Genomic DNA, 17508 nt, shown 5'->3' on the forward strand with positions numbered 1-17508 from the left:
TAAAATGGAAAGAAAAGTGACAAAAACATACCATATTAAGGGTCTTAGACCAAGTAAGACTGGAAATAATTAAGGGTCAATTTAGTCCGTAGCACATATTTACATTTAAAAATGCATATTGAAGCTATAGGAAATAAAAAGTTGTGTCTTTTTTATCATTTCTATACTCGGGTGACATGATACAATAAATCTGAGCACAAAAAGACTCTTGCATTTAACATTTTTTGCTTATAGTATGGTCTGATACAAAGATTTTTCACTTTCAAGTGTAAAACTTGCATGCAATTTTAGTCTCAACAGGGTTATATTTGAACCACTTGCTATCCTACAGAAGAAAAGAAAGATATTATGTGAACAGGTAAAAAAGACATTGTAAAGTGTTTTTTATACAAATTTAGTGAGGTCAATATTATGGACTTCAACTTTTATGTACCAAGCTCCTCACATTTAACTTGATCCATACAGGGCGTTAGACGAGGGTAATTTATACAGAATAACTGTATTTGGTATGTGCGTACATTGCAAGGTCCGCATGCCCGTCAAACCATTTTTTCTTGACCTCGACCTCATTGCATGGATAAGTAACAAGGTTAAGTTTTGCTAGCTCACATCTCAGATACTATAAGCAATATGTCTACCATATTAGTTGAATGGATTGATTGTAAGGTGTACATATGTCCAACTAACAGGTGTCACCTAACTTTGACCTCATTTTCATGGTTCAGTGGTTAATATTTTGTGTTTGGTCTGTTTTTCTTATACTGTATGAAATAGATGAACTATATTTGGTGCATGAAAATATTTAACGATGTATATATCAGTTTGGCATGTTTCATTTGACCGTGACCCCATATTTACGGTTCATTGCTCGATGTTAAGTTTTCGTTTTCTGGTGTAGGGAATAATAGTAAGGTGTACATGTATTTCCAGTTGGGTTTATCCGACCTTTGCCCTAATTATCTAGGATTGTGTTTAGTTTATGTGATAGTTGTAGTTAAGCTAATGATAATATTTAGAACTATCTAGTAGTACATAATTAATATCTATGGTTTGTAAAGAAGGCGAGACATTTCAGCATGTGCACTCTGGTTTTACAGTAAGATTAAAAAAACATATTTGAAAATCTTATAAAATCCTTGTTATTGTTTTATAGTTTTTTAACGAAAAAAATGTCAATATAAAATGTATAGAAATTCTAGAGAGAATCACTGCCCGCCATTTTTTTAATGGCGAAAACTAGGACATCAACCCTTTTTTGTTTATGTGTTTTTTTTTTTTAATTATTTATAACAGCCATATAAAAATTTAACGCCTGATATTTCAAAACAGAGTAGCAAACATCCTTCAATCGATACGTCACGGGAGAGATTTCTAAAACTTAAAGAACCATTGAGGCAACTAGTTGTTGTCACCAAATGCAAGACAAATTTAGAACCTTTTCCCAACATTTCGTTTCCTGGAACCAATCTAAATTTCTCAAAATTCATTCCGATCGATTGCATGTTCATATTTTATGATATCTTTGGAATTAGTCGTCAAATTGATATTGCTCTGTTGCTAGATATGAATGGACCGTTTACCTATAGACCTTATGCCAAAAATATCAATACGTCTACTACTAAACTCCGTTATTGTTTGCTACTTGATTATCGCCAATTTAGTGCAAACGACTTTCAGTGATTAAAGAAAATGCGAGTTTTCGTCCATTGGACTCAATGATACAAACAAAAACCGTGGTCAGCAATATATAGACAATAATAGTGCATTGACTTGACATATCAACGATATAAGGATGAGGCTTAGAAACGGGGAAATGCGAGGCTGTGCCGAGCTATTTCCCCGTTTCGGGCCGAATCCTTATATCGTTGATATGTCAAGTCAATGCACTATTATTGTTTTTATATTGCAATCTAAAAAAAAACATTTTTAACTGTTGTTTAATGCGTTAAGGTTATTTATTTGATTTAAATATTGGGGGAAATCTCCTTTAAAAAGGCCTCATATCATACTCGCGGAGAAATATACAACACAATGAAATGTACATTTACCTGTTGAATCCTACACTCGATGGTGAACGAAATCGTTTGAGTATGGACTAAAATATCAACCATCAGCATAAAACAATGATTTATAGGTTGCAAACAAAAAATATTAACAAATGAAATATGTTTTTCCAATAATTGCAAAAGAAACAAGGTTGGGCCGCTTTTTTGCGCCTGTCCCAAGTCAGGAGCCTCTGGCCTTTGTTAGTCTTGTATTATTTTAATTTTAGTTTCTTGTGTACAATTTGGAAATTAGTATGGCGTTCATTATCAATGAACTAGTATATATTTGTTTAGGGGCCAGCTGAAGGACGCCTCCGGGTGCGGGAATTTCTCGCTACATTGAAGACCTGTTGGTGACCTTCTGCTGTTGTTTTTTATTTGGTCGGGTTGTTGTCTCTTTGACACATTCCCCATTTCCATTCTCAATTATATTGAGTCGTTCCACGCATTGTTGTATGCATTGGAAACAAGGACAGGTTGCAGAGGTCGTATGAATAATTAAATATTATTTCGGCAACTTCTATTTAAAATATTCATGAGAAAAAAGTGATATCGGGTCAATGACTGTATATGACATAGAAATATACAGTCAACGCATTTTGACTGCTCAAATAGAACGAGTGCAGTATAAATAAAATAAATTTTATAAACCAATAGACAGCTATTAATACGATCCTTCAATCTCTTTATCAACCAGGTTCACAATGTTAATGACATCAAATGAAAAAGAGCTATTCCTTAATTCTAACTTAAAAAAAACTTTCAATCTATTTTTAATTAGTTCTCCGCACTTACTCCTTGTTGTTTATATGTTGCACTGTTGTTATAACTCCAACGGGCGACATATAAACAACGAGGATCAAGTGCGGAAAACTAATTTTAATTACTGGTAGATTGAAAAACTTTAAAAGATAACAAAAAGCCCATCACTGCATGCGAGGTTGTTCAGATAAATGATCAAATATCATAAGGAGTCGATTTTCTGGTCAAAGCATATTGCATCTAGGTTATTACGTAAATGGTAAAAAAAATGCCACTGAAAATATTATAACATGCCAAACTGGCTGTATGCACCCATGGCTACATGTTAAAAAAAAATCAAAATTCAATTTAACCGAAAATATTTTAAAACTCTAATTTTCATTGTACATGTCTGAAACTTCAAAAAATAAATCAACACGCTTGTGGTCCTGTTTCTGCAGTAAAAGGGTGCAAAAGATACCAGAGGGATATGCAAACTAAAAGATCGTCATGGCTAAAAAATAAAAAGACAAACAGACAAATAATAGTATACAAGAAACAAAATAGAAAGCTAAAGACTAAGTAACACGAATTCCAGGCCTCCAACAAACTGAGGTTGTTCTCAGGTGCTATTTACGGCTGTATTCAAATAACTGCAGAAAATATTGTAGGAAAATAGAATGTATTTGTACTCGCTACTTAACAAGAAAACCGAGTTCTTATTAGAGCTATTGCCCTTTTATAATAATTTTTTACATTTTTTGCGTCTTTACACTATATTTTAACTACTTTTACAATTAAAATAGATATTTTGAAACGTAAACACATGTAAGAATAAATTCTCAGCAAGACAAGATCTACAAATAAGATAGTTTAGAGGAAATGTTACCCTTTCTCGACTAATATAAGTGTACATTACATTTTCGTATGCTTTATATTCATCTAATAGCTACATGTACATGTACGTATATCTGGTATCCCTCATGAAAGACACAACTATTCGTATTTGTGAGGCGTTTTTTTTTTTTTTGTCGAATAGAGGTTTAATTTTTACATGTGACTAAGATGGCTATGATGTGCGAATTATACCGTATTTTGAAGGACATAGTATTGCAATTTATTGATTAATCTTTGTTTATCATGACAAGATTTTCAGTTCTTTCCAGGACACAAAATTAAGTATTTCAAAAATCGCCTAAACCTAAATATCTCGAATTCAAGTACGGTGTGGTTTTGTAATACGTGCAAGTAAGAAGTGCGTTGAAGTTATAAATGGTTGATATATTTTGTATAAGATCGAAATGAAGGAGGACCATAAATTGAACTTGAGTATAGACTGTAATTTGAATATAACCGCATGTATATGATATTATTATATTTTTTTGCAAAGGAGTAGGTCCGGTAAGGCCTGATTTCGGCCTCAATTTTCAAGTTCATCTTACGAAAAAATTTAGACGCTTTTTAAACACTTAAGTGTCTATTTCAATTGATTCAATTAGTTTATGGGAAAGATTTTAACTGATTACGTCATTAAAAATGCTCCGATTCAAGCTTAAATATGAAAAATCTATCAAATATGCCAAAAATCGTCACTTTTCAGATGGTTTTTGTCAAAAATGAATGTGGCCGCATCCGTGTTCATCCTCAACCTTTATATATATTATGTATTATCATAAAATACAACTTACATTTCAATATTATGGATGAACACGAATGCGGCCACTTTCGTTTCAGACGGAAACCGTCTAAAATTTAACTAAAATGATCAAATTGTGAAGATTTCAGTAACTTAGCACGACTTAATGATGCTAGTACTCGATATATATGCATTTTATTGTCAAAAACAGCCCATATTTATATAGCAGAAGCATTCTACTTTTCAATAAATATCTTAACGATTACATATTCACAATTTTCTAAAACTGCTATATTTTGGGGCCAAAAATGGGTCTTACTGAACCTACTCCTTTGTCCATTTCATGTGATCAACGATAACATTCTGCGCTTTTGAAATTTAATGTAATTGAGGAATATCAGACCAGGCTCAATTTAACAAATAAGAATTAAAATAAAATATCACAAACATGTTTGACTAAAGAAGTCGTCATTTAAAAAAAACTTGACATTTTTATGTTTAATATTTTCATATTCAAAGGCAGTGTTACTCAGGTTACTATGACAGTGTAGGTGATAAATGATGTTGTCCACATGGTTATAAATGTACTGGTTATACTATAGATTGTTATAGCTATACAACTTATTATACTTCAGGTTCATCAGGACCAAGTGCAATGGATTATGGGTAAATACAATTAATCGAAAACGCTGTATGCAAAAATTAGAATAATAAAACTATTTCAATGGTGAAAGTAGAAATTTTCAATTCTGACTGGGCTATCAAATTGGATATAACATGTCTGATTTCATGAGACGAATACCCGTCTTTGATATTAGCAAAGTAAAACCAGCAAACTAATAGTTCCACGGTGGGTATGGTTGTCCTGCGAGAGAACGTTCTGTGCTGGTGATTCGGTCCTGACGGGTGCTGGTGGGTCCTGATTCTGTGCTGGTGGGTTTGTTTACATTGTATCAGAATGGCAATAAAACAATCATTTGGTGGTTAATTTTTCTCTGATACGTCATAAGTACCATAAAAAGCATATTACAAAAATATTTTATTGCAAAAGTCGTGCAAGTTCGCTAAACGAAATTGTCCTGACGCTGTGCTGGTGATTTAAAAAACGGTCCTTGTTCTGTGCTCCTATGTCCTGGTTCTGTGCCTTTATATTTAAGTCAAAAGTGGCAAATATTTCAGATCATTGATGCTTAACTGTAATTGACTATATCTAGCTGTTATCTGTTTTCTTAAAAATAGACATTATTGTGACTATGTTTCCTGTTATTATGAAAAAAAAACCCATAATTTTTTAATTTATTGTTTTCTGTTTTCTCATTTAAAATGATTAAAAAAGCTGTTATCGGTTATCAATATTTCAATGAACTGAAATTTAAATAAAAGCATGTACAAGACTTACAAAGCCAAGAGTCTTCTGACTTGGGCCGGGCGCTAAAATGCTTGAGGATGTAACATGTTTCGTATACGAATCAGACACAATCAAAGTTGATCAAGGCAAACAATCGGATTCAGGTGAGCCTGAACACCTCTTAGATGAGTTTAAAAAATAAATTCAGTGTAATCAAAGCATCCTGAATAATGTTTCTCTGACAAATTGTAAATTGATGAAAATATAAAAAAAGAAGATGTGCTTATGATTGCATATGATACAATTCTCCGCAAGAGACCAACATGACACAGAAATTAAGAACTACAGGTCACCTTTGTTCTGTTCGTTCCAACAAAGTTTTCGAGATTTTGTTGAGCATTTAAACATTTACGACAAGAAGAAAACTGTTTAGAATTTAATGCAAAGAAGTTTTAAAGTCTTTCGCGCCAAAACAAACTATCAATTCCTTCTTATCCTATGTAAAATTCCATGCAATGTCCATCCACTCATGATCATTAACTGTAAAAGACTTCTTGGTATCTTCCAAATGCCTTTATAATGTCTGATTTATACATAGTTGTGGAATAACTGTTGTGAGCACAAGATTCACTGCACACTTTTAAAGTTCTAAATTATCAAACATTAAAATATGATCTTTATGACCGGTACGATTGAGATTTTTATCTGAGAGAATTTGGTTTATCTACCGGTATTAGTTGAAAATGCGTCTTTGAACTAGCTTTCAGTAGCTGCAAGTATGCGTTGTTCAATAATTTGTGTCTTAATGTTATTAATTCATGTGATAAATTGTTGTGTTGTTACACCACTGTACCAATGAAGGAGGAAAGGAGGAGGGGTTGGTTGGATGGAGTTGCGAGAGGTGTGTGAAACGCATATTTAACTGAAATAAACCAGTCAAACCTTAATGTCAATATAAGACCCCATCTTATAAATGTCGCTTTATTTTAAGCACCCTTTAAAACTGTTTAAGTTAACATATTTTGTAGAGAATCATCAATTCAAGGGCATTTAATATCTTATATAAAACTATTCTAATTAGATATATTTTCATCTGATATTGGAAGGAAGATGTTGCCCATTTATGTAATATAATTACGATTTATCATATAAAACAGCCAAAAGGATGCACAAAAGTAAAAATAGGAGTCACAGATCCGATTGAATACAATTATCAGCTAAATTTTATTGATTTTGTAACATTTGTTTCAAATATGACAAACTTTTTACCCCAAATCACCAGCACCGTATCAGGACCCACCAGCACAATGACAGGACCCACCAGCACAGTATCAGGACATGAATAAACTGAGAAAATGCAAAATTTTACTAAATTGCACTGTTTTTTCACAAAATAACGTTGTCATTTGGATTTGGGTATATAAAGCGGACTCTATGAGCCTTTTTGTTTTAGTTTTTCATTTCTAGATTTTCTGAAAATGAGCACTTTTGTGTTACGCTTATTGAAACAGTTTAGAGGATCAACTTTTTAATGGTTTGCTTATGAACCCATAAGAAACAAAATTGAAAAAATTTCAACGGTTTCCTTCCATTTTTATGAGAGAAAACGTCAAAAATCATCATTTTCGTCTTTGTTTACATTTTTTCATTGATCACCAGCACCCGTCAGGACCGAATCACCAGCACAGAACGTTCTCTCGCAGGACAACCATACCCACCGTGAGTTCGAGGACATCATGATAATTCAATGACAAAAATGAAATTAAAACCCAAGCATTTCACACTGCATACATAACAAAAATGTGTTTTTTTCATCGTTTTTATGCCCCACCTACGATAGTAGATGGGCATTATGTTTTCTGGTCTGTGCGTCCGTTCGTTCGGTTGTCTGTCCTTCTGTCTGTCCAGCTTCAGGTTAAAGTTTTTGGTCACGGTAGTTTTTTTTATGAATTTGAAGTCCAATAAACATGATAAACTTGAAACTTAGTACACATGTTCCATATACTATGATCTTTATAATTTTAATTCCAAATTGGAGTTTTTACCCCAATTTCACGGTCCATTGAACATAGCAAATGATAGTGCGAGTGGGGCATCCGTGTACTGGGGACACATTCTTGTTTTTTTTTATATTTATGTTTATTACAGAACATGCCAGTATTTTTATATATATATTGTTTAATGTGTGTATTATTTGTGTAATAGGAACCAAATCTGTGAAAGCATAATTATATGAAAAAAAAGAAGATGTGGTATGATTGCCTATGAGACAACTCTCCACAAGAGACCAAAATGACACAGAAATTAACAACTATAAGTCACCGTACGGCCTTTAACATTGAGCAAAGCCCATACCGCATAGTCAGCTATAAAATGCCCGGAATGACAATGTAAAACAATTCAAACGAGAAAACTAACGGCCTCATTTATATAAAAAAAATAACGAAAAACAAATATGTAACGCTTAAACAAACAGGCTCCTGACTTTGGACAAGCACATACATACATCATGTAGCGGGGTTAAACATGTTAGCGGGATCCCAATTGCAACCCTCCCTCTAACCTGGGACAGTGGTATGAAAATACAACATAAGAACGAACTACAAAAATCTGTGAAAAAAAGCTTTATAGGAACCATATCTGTGAAAACATATTTGTTTGTTTCTGAATCCTTGGTATTTATTAAAAATGTAATATATCCTTATGTGATGATTTATCTGATTGTTTATTGTTTAAAGTAAAAACTAAGCAGCAAGAAACACAACAAAATCCGGAGGTGATCTCATGTGCTCCGGAAGGGATAGCAAATCTGGCTTCGTAACGTTTCTTATATTGTACACATGCAGTGATAAGTCGAATTATGTGATAAAAGAGAGAACAAGAGTATGAGATAGTGGACTTTTTTTATACCTTAGGTATCATTTTCAATTTAAAATAAGAACACAATAAATTCACAATTTTTGAATTTGCAAGCGGCTTTATTTTCGCCGCATTTCATAATGCAGCTACGGGATTGTGTCGCTCACCTTGATCTATGTGCATATGCAACAAAGGACACAGATGGTTTCATGCTAAAATTGTGTTTTGGTGATGGAGATGTGTCCGATTCATCTGAAATTTGAGGGCAGATAGATCTTGACCTGATTAATATTTCTACTCCATGTTAAGATTTGCTTTGAATGCTTTGATTTCAGAGATATAAGACTAAGTCTACGTTTAACCCCCTATGTTCTATTTTAGCCATGGCAACCATCTTGGTTGGTTGACCGGGTCACCAGACACATTTTTTAAACTAGATACCCAATGATGATTGTGGCTAATTTTGGTTAAATTTGGCTTGGTAGTTTCAGAGGAGAAGATTTTTGTAAAAGTTAACGACGACGGACGACGACGACATACGAGGGACTCCAAGTGATGAGAAAAATTAACTTGGCCCTATGGGCCAGGTGAGCTAAAACAAAAATGGCAATTATATATAAGCTATCGTAATTTAAAAAAACTGAAACCCAATTATATTGATATGAACACAGGTCTAAAAAGTGATACCTCTACGAAAGATCCTTTCAATAGATCACCAGCGAAGCTGGCAGCTGTCTTAAAACACATTTTACATTCATAACTACTAAGTTAAATCTAAGAAATTTAAATCTAAAAATATATTGTAATACCTGCTAGCAACTCGTGATGTCGTTCCAAGTGTTTTCTCGGAGGACTGAAATACTGTAATAAAACAAGTAAAATATTTACAGAAAGATTAATAACGGGAATAGAAGCAGCAGTCGATATTGTAGGATAATATTATTTGAATAATTACATGTTCTATTTTAGAAAAATAGTTGGAGGTTTAATAAGTTGTATATTAATAGCCCTTCTAGTCATCATTAGATGCATACTGCACTGTTGTGTATGTGGTAAGTCATTAAGTTAAAATGCTTTTAAAGATTGTTGTTTGGTGTTATAAATTATGAAATGGTGAATAGCGAATACTTAACAGACTCGCATAGTGACGACATCAAAACATCAATGAAGGATAAAAAAAACTCAATTTAAATAGTTAGGGGATGGTCAAACTTGCTGCAAGATGTGTTAATTTGACATCGATTTGATATAAATCCTTATTGGTCAATCAATTTTCCCCAAATTACTAATAAGTTAAAAGGGGGGGGGGGGGGGGGTAGGGGTCAATGAAAAACTAAATGAGCGAAGTTTGTTATCCTACATTGAACATTTGATGTCGTCCCTTAGAAATAAGCAGTGTGCGATTCAACACAACTAGTATTAAACAAAGGTAAACAAAAATAAAATAACATACATATTAACAGCCAATGCAACAATAGAAGTCATGTGACATCCATATTTGGTAATTTTGTGGGTCACATATTTTTTTACTTTTATATATATATGTAGCACCCCTTGCTGTAATTTACTAGTGAAAAAAACCCAAAAAAATGAATTCCTAAAATTAAACACGACTTTTACCTTGGTTGAATCAGTATGATTGGAGTTTGATGAGTCATGAGACTCCATGAGGTATAACATGATATAATGATTGCTCAATGTTTTGGGAACATCAATAAGTCACACTTCATACTTCATGGATACATGAAAATGCTTTGAACAAGAGTGATTTTAATGTTGATAGAGATTATCTTTAAATGTTCAGAGAACAAGCTTAATACTTTTATGCTGCCATTGTACATTTAGTTCTTGCTGAATTTATTTTTTCATGATTCCTCCAATTTACTACAATTCGCCAATAATAAAAATAATAGCGAGTAAGAAATTTACAGAAAACTGAAAATTTCTGCATTGCCGTCAATTTCAGTTTTCCGCAAAATTCACACAATTACAATTAAAATGGCGGGTGTTACTGTCAGTCCCATAGTGCTCTCCAAAAAGAAACATTTAAAGTTGTTTCTAAAGGCGTGCTTTCCGACTAGAAAACTCATTATGGAACGTTTTTATTTTAGTTGGGGACACAATAACAGGAGATGAAGATAGCATAAAAGAAACAGAAAGCCAACCACAAACTGGTTCTGAATCTGGATTAGAAAACGGGAATGTTTCTTACATACTAATACCAATTCGAGGCCCAATCGAACCAGGATATCCACCACCTCCTTACCAACATTAGATATAAATTATGACGAGCCAATAATAAAATAAAAATATTAGTGTTACTTATTTTAGGTATATTTTTTTTAGATATTTTTGTCATCATATGATTATTTGCACCATACACGTATGGTCCGGGTTATTGACAAGAAATTAAAATCGAAAAAGTATTCTATAAATTTTAGTTTAAAAAAATGAATTAAACTATCATTATTGTGATTATCATTATTAAATGATTAAGACATAAAGAGAATTCTACAAACAATTGAGAATTATAGAAAAATAATCATTCTTGCATGTGCATTATCGACCCTTCAAAGCACCACGTGTCGACTATGAAAGACTCCCAGAAATGTAAGTGAATAGTTAAACACGACAACTGCTCAACTCACTAGGAAGTATATCTATAGAGAAAAAACCTAAATGATCTAAATAATAGGATAGCATCCGAACCAAATGTGTATTTACAATCAATATTGCATTATTTACGTTCTATTTACTATATCCATGCAGAACATTTGTTTGTTTGTTTTGCCTTAAATATTTACCGGACTTAATGTCTCTAGGATTTTAACATTTGTTCAGAAATGTAAAACACATTACTTCCTTTTCTGTCTTATAGATGTTATGAAGCAGTGTATGCAGGGTATGTTATCAGTAGTATTATGTAATTGTTTGTACAAATCTTACAAGGAACATTTAATTATGGACTTTCCGAATGGATTTTCTTCTGAGTTCAGTATTTTTGTGATTTTACTTTTTAATACAGCTATACTTAGTACGGTGTGCATGTGAAATACTATATAAATGGAGTACAATTCAAAATTATGCATTTTCATGACAATTCTCCTCGTTTGTGACTTTACATTTGCCCTCGGTGGTAAGTAAATGTAGATTCAACGCAGTGGTAATTTTTTTTTATAGTTTTTACATACCAATTATATTAAGCGTTGTGATGCACTTAGACTGCGAGTTGTCTCGTTGGTACTCATCTTCCTTTTTATATTATAGTTATACCATTCAAATGAAAGGTTTGTTGAAAAAAAAAATCAAAATAATTAGAGAAAGATTCGGAGCATGACGAACTGTTTCGAGGACATTTCATCATGTCAAAAATGTTTCGTAAAAAATCTTTGTTGGTACGACACATATGTTTTTCAAGACAATTTTGCTAGCTATATCCAAGGTATCTTTTCTTGAAGCTAGTCTTAAATTTCCTACTCTTCATTCTAATCGATTGCATTTGTATATACTATCTTTCGAAGCAGTTGTCCATTTGACAATGCTCTCGTCGTGAATATGCATTGACGGTTTGACGCAGGACGTTATGCCTAAAAACAAATTAAAAAATAAAAAAAAAAGAGAAAGAGAAAAAATTCCCAAACACGGAACTCTCCTATTGATTTACGTTCGTCGCTTTGTGCAAAAGGCTTTACGTGACTTAATGAGCTGAGCGTAAGTAACTGCCCAGTTGACAGCAACTAAACGACACAACAACACAAAGGTCAACATACTATGATCTTCAACAATAAAAAATTATTGATACGATATATCAAGCTCTAAATCCACAGGGTCTAAAACGATTAAGAAATTAAATTTAACACAGATCTTCATGTATCAGTAACATTTCATTATAACTGACAAAAACATTGCAAGATTACAATAGAGACGAAAGATTAAATAGATACATTATTTTATAATATTAAATATCTGTATCTATTGTCTATTATGTAAGGATATTGACTCTAAAAAGTAATTGTGCATATTTAGTACTCGGCTTGTGTGTGTAGATTGCACAGATAACTTGTCGTGAATTTATTCGCCGAACATCCGGGACGAAGGAGCTTAAAAAATGAGGAGGCGGAGATTTAATAATGATTAGATTGTTATTAATCATAAGAACTGTCAGAATTGATCTTTGTCAAAATTATTTCCCCATTTCGCCAGCACTTTAGGGATGATGCACTTCTAATTTAGCTCTTGAAAACAGATAAATTTATCCACATGGCACCATTACCATCCTTTCATGCCAGATATATTTTTAAAGGCAAATGTATTTTCTAGTTTTGTAGCATCTTTTAATGTACTTTCTGTATATATTCCTAAAATTATTGTCTGATCGGTTGTCAGATGGAATTTTGAAAGTTCCAAAACTTTTAGAAAAAATCTTCCTAAATATTTTGTGGAAGGGTAGACTAAATATTTTCAGATACTGAAGACTTATACCCTAGATAACACACACGCACACACATAATCATAACAAATGGTCGTGTGACAATTTTGATAGGATAATAGAAATTTACATCAGTGATAATTCTGAAAATTAAAATGAAATTGGCCCGATGCCATAATTCACTCACATGCTAAAACAAATAATACAGAAGTTTTGTAATTTGTTAATAAGTTTTGTTGTGTGGCCAGTGATTAAAAATCTTTAGTGTGTGTCAAGTGTTTATGCCATATCAACGATAGTAGACGCGCATTATGTTTTCTGGTCTGTGCGTTCATTCGTTCGATCGTCTGTCTCGTTTAGGTTAAAGTTTTTGGTGAAGGTAGCTTTAATGAAGATGAAGACCAATCAACTTGAAACTTAGTATACATGTTCCCTATTTCATGATATTTCTAATCTAATTTGAATGCCAAATACCCAATTTCACGGTCCACTGAACATAGAAAATGATAGCGCGAATTTGGCATCCGTGTGCTATGGACAAATTCTTGTTTTATATTAAAATTGAGAATGGAAATGGGGAATGTGTCAAAGAGACAACAACTATTAAAATCCATATTCAGTCTATTAATTATTGTACGCCTTTTTAAGTGAATTTTAGTCAAATGTTGTACAAATTGTCGTTTGTAAATGCGTTTTTGTATCAAATACAATTTGTTCAAAGTCAATGTTGAAATTATAATTTGTACAAAAGTATACCAATACTATATCGTGCACCAATATTGTCATAGAAAAGGAAGAGGGAAGAGATGGAAAAGATAATACCATATACATCACTGTACACAGGTATAAAAGTGATAACCGTAACCGGAATTACGACTATCCCAATATGGCGACGGCAGATATAAGGTAAAATCTGTACAGTCATGTTTCTCAAATATAATATGTTTTTGTCAATAGTTACTGAGCTGCAAGGTTTTTCTATACCATTACATCATATTTGAATCGTAACGGTGCAATGGAATTGTCTTAGCGCTTTAAAAATTTCCGTTGAAAAATTCGGGATGATAATCGTAATTTTTTTATCGGATAATAGTAACTGAAAAATAATAAATGTGTCTTTCAGCATTTCAATGGTATTTTGTGTGTTAAAATGCAAATGTTCAGTTAATTGATGACATTAACGGAAAATAAAAATAAATGAAGATTCTTACAGGTTAATATCTAGAACAAATTTACCGATATATATCTCGATTTATGGGCGTTTTTCAATAAAACCGTGATTTTTTGTCCCAGCCACTTAAAAAAAAAATGCGCTTGATCTTCACAAGTGATTTTTTGTGCAGTCAGTACATGAAATTAGATTTAACATTTATAAGCAAAGAAACATACTATTTTTAGAGGGATTAATAAGATATTGATTCCTGAATGATTCAAAATAACCAAAATGGCATGTCCCTAGACGCCCTATTCAACATTCATTCTCAATGTTTGCAAGTATCGGAGATTTTGTTTTTTTTCAATTATATTCGTGCGAAACAAATAACACATACATACATACATACATACAGTATTAAGATGATATCATTTAAAAGAGTATTTAAGATTGCACTTTTGATTTACAAACAGGTCTATAATAGAGGTATTCAAAATGAATCTTAAAATAAAAATTTCGACAAGTTGATATCTCATTTTTATAGGTCTGAAATTGACACTTTTATTGAAAAACGCCCTTTTAACTGACAACAATATGCATAACCTTTTTTCATATATATACCTGTACCTGTTAAAGATATTGAAATGAAGCAGGTATTGTGGTAAGTAGATATTTTAATTTCTTACAAAGTTTCAACGTTTCAATGTTATGTGCCCGTTTAATACTTTTTTTTTAGAAATTGGAGCAATATCCAATATCGCAAAAGTGCATAAATGTAGTTCCTAATTTCTCGTCAAACTGTCTCTGGCGAATGCTTAACGTTTTTCCTACTTAATTATGGCATAATAGGGTATGGGCTAGAATTGAATCAGCAGTGGCTTCCCAGGGGCAATAGTAACACATATAGTCACCTGCCAAAATGATTTAAAACATGGCGTTGTTAGTTTATTTTAGATTTATGAGTTTGACTGTCCCTTTGGTATCTTTCGTCCCTCTTTTAAAACAATATTTACTACATTTACTATGTTTTTATTCAGGATAAAATATTGTCTTTTAACAGTCGTAATCACAAATCTGATGTACGGTGACACATGCGTTTCGCCCGACAATTATTGCCATATATCATAACTTCCTTTTAAATTGCCTCTTCGCTCATTCCTTTATTATGTGACATTCCTAGTTCTTGGAATTTTCTGTATTTTAACATAGTTCGTGTTTTTCCCATTTCAAATTTCTTGAAGCTTGTTCACCCTTCAAATTTTATGAAATAATAGTATGTAGCTGTTTTCATTATTAATAATATATGCACAAAAAGAAATGTCATAGGATGTTGAAACAAGATTAATTCATCACCATAATTCCGTTATGTGCTACCAGATATATTAAACACAATCCAGTTACGATAATCTTCTCATTTTGTAATACCGTAAATACGATTATCTTTTTTTCCGAGTTCCGATTATTAGCCCGAATTTTTCAATGGCAATTTTCAAAGCGCTTAGACAATTCCAGTGCACCGTTACGATTCAAATATGATGTAATGGAATAGAAAAACCTTACAGCTGAGTAACTATTGACTAAAACATACTACATGCGAGAAACATGACTGTAAAGATTTTACCTATATCTGCCGTCGCCATATTGGGATAGTCGTAATTCCAGTTACGGTTTTCACTTTAATACCAGTGTCTGAAGCAGTGCCCAGGAAATTGGAATTGTTATGTTGCATGTATTAATAAAGCATTGGCCATGCCAAGAAATATTTTAATCTTTTTTTTTTGTGAAAACATTCAAAAATATAATTATAATTTGTTCTATTTACAAGGACCGTGCACTCCTGGTTACTATGCTTATGTAAGAACTTGGGGATGTTGTCCTCATGGTTTCGATTGTACTGCAACAGAATCCACTTGTCATTATCATACATCAACATCAGATAAAAGTGCACCTAATGCTGGGTAAGTTAATTAAAAAAAGTCAAATCTATCTAAGGTCAACTTTGCATGAGGGGGTTGAAACCTCAGTTTCTTAATAATTTCGAAATTTATAAACGGGCAATCTAGGAAAGACCGATTTATTCTCCTTAACGAAAAACAGGATTTTTAAATGAGAAATTATTCTCTTGCGCATCAACGTTCTTCTAAGTCACTGGTGACGTTTTATAAAGTCTGAGTAGCAGCTTCAAGTTCTGGAATATCGAATGAATTTGGAATGTATATCCTATCCTGTATGCATGTGAAGTTGGTAACAGACCTTAATCGTATTAATTGTTGATGTTTTAACTCATGAATCCTACAAATTTTCTCAACTGCATTTTCCATTGAAAAAAATAGTATAACGAAAGAAAAGTAGGAAAGCAGAAATAATAGAATCATTTTTTTTATGTATTTACTTATAATTTTAGTAATTAACGCAATATGCACAATCTTTTATTTGAAATTTATTTATAGACAAATAATTGGATACTGCATTAGTGGCATGGTGTAGTTGGCTACATTTTCCTAGCTCTTTCTTTGGTGACCGGCTATCTAAAGTGTACTAAACAGTCATGTGGTATGTTATACTTATCTAATATCTAAAAGTATGAGACGAGCAAAGATCAATTTAACATTGCTTTATTTCAGCATTATCAAATCAACATCAGATAAAAGTGCACCTATTGTTGGGTAAGTTAATTTAAAAAAGCCAAATCTATCTAAGGTCAACTTAACATGAGGGGGTTGAAACCTCAGTTTCTTAATAATTTCGAAATGTATAAACGGGCATTCTAGAAAAGACCGATTTATTCTCCTTAACGAAAAACAGGATTTTTAAATGAGAAATTATTATCTTGCGCATCAACGTTCTTCTAAGACACTGGTGACGTTTTATAAAGTCTGAGTAGCAGCTTCAAGTTCTGGAATATCGAATGAATTTGGAATGTATATCCTGTATGCAGGTGAAGTTGGTAACAGACCTTACTCGTATTAGTTGTTGATGTTTTGACTCATAAATCCTACAAATTTTCACAACTGCATTTTCCGTTGAAAAATAGTATAACGAAAGAAAAGTGGTATAGCAGAAATAATTGAATCATATTTGTTTATTATTTTTTTTATGTATTTATCTATATATTTATTGGTTTTTAATGCAATATGCAAAATCATTTATTTGAAATCTATTTATAGACAAATAATTGGATACAGCATTGGTGGTGTAGTTGGCTTCATTTTCCTAGCTCTTTTTATGGTGACCGGCTATCTAAAGTGTACTAAACAGTCATGTGGTATGTTACACTTATCTAATATCTAAAATTAT

General features: G+C 32.4%; 1 long non-coding RNA gene across 1 annotated transcript; it reads left to right on the forward strand.

Annotated features, from left to right (window-relative positions):
- The first annotated feature begins 11532 nt into the window (after positions 1-11532).
- On the forward strand, positions 11533-16877 carry LOC139486061 (uncharacterized). Its single transcript, XR_011655466.1, has 3 exons — positions 11533-11765; positions 16037-16169; positions 16836-16877. It is a non-coding gene; the product is annotated as an uncharacterized lncRNA (long non-coding RNA).
- Positions 16878-17508: the final 631 nt, after the last annotated feature.

Source organism: Mytilus edulis, chromosome 8 (assembly GCF_963676685.1).
Source record: "Mytilus edulis chromosome 8, xbMytEdul2.2, whole genome shotgun sequence".
NCBI lineage: Eukaryota > Metazoa > Mollusca > Bivalvia > Mytilida > Mytilidae > Mytilus > Mytilus edulis.